General features: G+C 42.8%; 1 long non-coding RNA gene across 4 annotated transcripts; it reads right to left on the reverse strand.

Annotated features, from left to right (window-relative positions):
* Positions 1 to 525: 525 nt before the first annotated feature.
* LOC127298470 (uncharacterized) lies at positions 526 to 4,682 on the reverse strand. 4 transcript variants are annotated; one of them, XR_011756659.1, is made up of 6 exons: positions 3,897 to 4,682; positions 3,339 to 3,434; positions 1,553 to 1,730; positions 1,347 to 1,463; positions 971 to 1,049; positions 526 to 873 (listed from the first exon to the last, which is right to left on the reverse strand). It is a non-coding gene; the product is annotated as an uncharacterized lncRNA (long non-coding RNA). The 4 variants fall into 4 exon arrangements; XR_007849798.2 differs by having other exon boundaries at positions 1,553 to 2,621; XR_007849794.2 differs by lacking the exon at positions 971 to 1,049 and having other exon boundaries at positions 1,553 to 2,621.
* Positions 4,683 to 5,012: the final 330 nt, after the last annotated feature.

Here is a 5,012-nt window from a genome sequence, read left to right on the forward strand (position 1 = left end):
TGGTCATGGTTTTTCATCCGTGACCTTTCTGTGACAAAAAAACAGTTGGTCAACAGCTGAGCGTCACTGACGGACTACAAAAACTTTTTTCAAATTGGTCGTAGACGTTCTGACCAATATAGATGGTCATGGATTGTATGACCAAGATTTTGGTCATGGACAATTTGGCATGTCCACGTAAGCCAATCCTACGTGGCAAATTTGAATGACCAAAACAATTGGTCGGAGGGTGCTATCGATGGGCTGAGCCCAATAATTCAGCATTTTAATTTTTGGGCTTTTGGCCTTTTGTGGGCCTTTCTTATCCAATATTTTTTGTTTTCCTATTTAATTTTACAGCTGGTCCCACTAATCAGTTGTGTCCCACTTGTCAGATTTCTACTTCACATTAGTCCCACATGTCAGATCTCACTTTCCAACTGGTCCCATACATCAGGGAATTTCTATTTTTTTACTAAATAACCAATATTTCATTCAGAAAAGAGAACACACGCAATTTTATAAATAACATCTCAACATACAGAATAGAACAGAACATTACACATCTGTCAGGTAGAAGAGCTATGCAGCTGAATGTATCGCATAAAGTTGCATATGTTACAGAAGCAATCATCTATCTTCTAACATGAGTCATCTATGTACACAACCACAATCTCCACAATCTGAGACCGTACGAACTACAAGCATCAACAAACACGTACTGGCTTGGACTTTCGCAAACTTATGCATATGTTACACAAACAATTATCTTCTAACATGAGTTATCCATGTACACAGCCACAATCTCCACAATCTGAGACAGAACGAACTACAAGCATCAACAAACACGTACTGGTTGGGACTTCCGCAACCTTATGAGCATTCTCCTGCAAACTGAAACATAACAAGGTTAAACACAACAAGAAGCACATGGAATTGATCGATGAACTATGTAAGCAGAAGAGAGCATCGAAATAAAGCATGTAAGGACCTGGGGTAACAAGCCTGATCAATGAACTATCTAGGCAGAAGAGAGCATCTCAAATAAGCATGTAATGACCTGGGAGATACTGCAGCAGGGCACAAGAGCACCATTTGATTACAAATAACAGCAATGTTCCTACAAGCACTCTTAAGTACAATGCATGCAGCCCACTGGGGTACTTCTTACAGTGAACTGACTATGTATTAGATTAGTGATCCAATATGATTGTGGTGGAGAGAACTGTTGAGCGCAACAAGCCATTAGTATGTTAGGATTGAATTCATTGAAGGATTCACATCCGACCCTAACAGCCTCACTGAATGATAACGTTAGGGTAGTCAATGCATTGTATTTCACTACAGCAAAGAATATGACAAAGTACCTGAATTGTAATTGGGAGAGATGTCATAGTTCAAACAGCTTATTCATAACATTGGCAACTGCATCTGGATAATGTCTCAAGAACAGCTTATTCATAACATCTGGATTTGATCTATGCCTGAGGAATTCATGCAAGTTGCTTAATTAACAATAGGTATGTGTGTGAGTAAATGAGAGAAAATATTGCTACTCCACTTGCTCTGTTACCTAGTACATAAAAATCCATGGTGTATGAAGTACTCATGAACAATTGCATCCTTCAGGCGAATCTGCAGCATGAATTATTGGAGGATGCAACTGCTGCTCGTGAGGGAGAACAATATTATTTATCAGTCCTAAGGTCACGTCTGAACCCACTTGTTGGCCAGTCCTGCAAGTACTCGTACTGATTTTTTTGTCATGTCCTTGTGGTTTACTGAACAATGGTCTAAAGTTGTTCATAAAGTTGTTCATATGGTTTACTGAACAATGGTATAAAGTTCTTGTTTCAGTTTGAACTTCGGTTGTTACTCTACATTAAAGTTTAATGAATTTGTAAGTGTGGACTTTCAAGTATGTTTGTTACTTACTAATCTCTGTCAGTACCTGTCGTTACTCCTACTAGCTAGCGACTATATTTAGACTAAAGTTACTTGTCGTTACTCCTACTAGCTAGCAACTATATTTAGACTAAAGTTACTTGTATTACTCCTACTAGCTACCTTACATCATCATTCATCATCATATTTAGACTCCATGGATCTGTAAAGATAGCCAACAGTTGCTATGCACAACCGTTTGATAGAAGACCTTATAGCTGTTAGAATTATACAATGATAAGCAGAAACTATAATTGTAAAGTTGTTCAATTTCAGTTTAAGTAGAACTTGCTATAACTTTGTACTTCATTCTGCTACAGTAACCAGCTGGAGTGAGTTAACAAACTGAATTTGTGACTTCTGAGCTCATGCTTCAGTGCAAAAATTTCCATGAGCTACTTGTGCGGTTGTGCCTGCACTACTACTTGTTCTAGCACATGTAAATATGGCCCATTACTCCATGCTATAGTTCATTTGGTAACACACGTAGCTATAGGTATGAGTAGCAATTGATTTGATACAGGAAAGGAATGCATCGATGTAGTTGAAATTAATTCCATCGATCCAACATATGTATCGTTCAGTACAACTGTAATTCCGCGTCTGGATAGGGGAAGTGCAAGAATTGACAACAAAGTGCTCATTAATTACAAGATAGCATCTATAGCTCTGTTATTGTTTGCACCCAGGTTAATTCTCTGCTTAAAGTACAAGCAGGCAGTTTAGTCTATATTCGAATAAATGAGAATACTTATACATGATAGATAGGAAACTGAAAACACAACAGTGAACCCTAGCCGGGAAAACAGTGCAGTTAACAACAATGATTTGCAGGTAAGGTGTATTGCCAACACAACATATTCAGAGAGATCAGTAACACTTGCTTGTGATTCAAAAGAGCAGTCATTTAGCAATACAAATTCACTACCACTTGATTGAAAATCAGTAACACTTGCTTGTAATCCAAAAGCTCTTACATTCAAATTTGGCACCAAACAAGTGCTACAACTGATGAACATAATGGAAGGATCAGAACTAGCCAGCCAATAGCATGCTACTATACTTCCTAGAAAGATAGTTGAAGCTAAACACTTTGATTGTTGAAGCTAAACACTTTGATTGCAGTCAACTTTCATACCAGAGAGCATTGTTCACATGACTCAGAAGTTTATATATCACTCAAATAACTATCATCGAAAGAGACATCATTACCCCTTGGTGCTAGTGATTGACATGCCAGTATATAAATTCTAAGATACATTTACAAGGGAACAACTTAGTTAATTGATGAACATGTACGTACCCAACGAACCAGGACCAAGATAGAACACACGCTATTTGTATTGATCAAATATAGATGCTTGTACACATAAACAAAGTATACTTGACTGTGATGGAAGACGAGGAGTAGATACCTGACTCTGTGTCAATGCAGTGGATGCGGCTGCAGTTGAATAGCTAGTGCGCAACGTCATTGAGGCCGACCATTGCAGGTACTTATCCCGTGCAATCTATAGCAAAAGGGAGCTCATGTGAGAGTCAAGTAAAAAACAAAAGCTTCTATAGTAATGAAAGAAATATAGCAATATTATTGCAGTCTAAAGTTCCTATCATATATGCAGTTAATCGTGGGTTTGTTGCTGGTTGCTAATTAAATTCTTCATCTAAGAGCTGTTTTTAGCAGAAACTTATAAGGCATACAGGATCAAAGAGCTAATCAACTTACAAAAATTATTTTGTATTGCTCTATTCTGATTGTACCCATGCGTTTAGGTTACCTTACTATGAGCAGCAGCCACGATTAGCACTGAACACATTGCAATTGGCAGTACTGCCTCGAGTCATATCTTGACAGTGCACTGTATCAAATTCTAGCTAAATACCCCCAACACATATAGTGGATCAAATTCTAGCTAAGTCGAGTGGCCAGCTCACGTACAACCAGAGAAAAGGAGAGGAGGGTTCGGTCGTACCTCACGAAGGGATCCATGGCGAGCGCCAAGACGCGGGATCCCGCGGTGGACGAGACAATGAGGAAGCCCGTGGCGGGCACCATTAGCGACCAGATCTTGTGGCAGCGGCAACGACGGCCCGCCACCACGGCTGGACAAGGCCATGCCTCCTCACCGACCTAGAGCGCGGCCTCAATCTGGAGCGTTGTAGACGAAGCCGTGGTCCACGCGGCCATGATGGTGAGCCACGCGCGACGTGGCCGTCGGCGGTGAGCTCCATGAGGTCGACAACTTGGGAGGGAGAGGAACGTGACGAGGTCCTCCTTCGCGCTGTCAACCGCCTTGGGAGGGAGAAGGGTCGCACAGTGTAGGCGTCGGGCCGATGCAAGGGCGAATCCTAGCCAGGAGCTGGAGGGAGAGGACGCGGGACAACGACATGCGGTGAACGGAGACACGCTGGGCGAACGGAACCGTTGTTGGGGGAGGTCGGGGAGGACTGGAGAAGCTGCGTGAGAACGGCAGGTTCGCCCTCGACGGCGGTCGGCAGGGGCGCCACTAGGGTTTGTCGGATCCGAATTTGAGACCAGGGTTTCTGTTGGAGGCGAGTCTTGGTGGTTCCTCCCGGTGGATTACTGAGAGGGATAGGAGTGGGTTCCAGGGAGGTGGTCGGCGGGGCGCGGAGTGGCTGGAGTTGGCCGGGACCTAGGCCGACGGCGGAGGTGGAGGAAAGGAGGGAGGAGGCGTTGTGAGGGGTGGTCACGATGAGTGCTCTGTTCAATGCGGTTGGGGGTTCGGACTGGGACGGGATAGCTCGGATGCGGCTCGGCCCATCAATTCCATAGTAGTATTAGTTTCGCGCCTAAGCCAAAAATCTTAGCGGTAGATGAGATTTCGGGTGGCGCTCGATGAAGGCCATGTCAAATATTGGTGGGTCCGCAGATATTGGTGGGTCCAGTTTGGTTGGATGGTCTCTATGTTCGTCCCACATGTCAAATATTGGTCCTAGTCAACTTGGTTAACAGGTCAATTGTGGAACTCGTATGTCAGTGGTAGATTCAAATATAGTGCTATGGCACACGTAAGCGAAAATTGACACATGCATACGGACACATATGTAAAAGTTGACACATAGACATG

Source organism: Lolium perenne, chromosome 1 (genome assembly GCF_019359855.2).
Source record: "Lolium perenne isolate Kyuss_39 chromosome 1, Kyuss_2.0, whole genome shotgun sequence".
Classification (NCBI taxonomy): domain Eukaryota; kingdom Viridiplantae; phylum Streptophyta; class Magnoliopsida; order Poales; family Poaceae; genus Lolium; species Lolium perenne.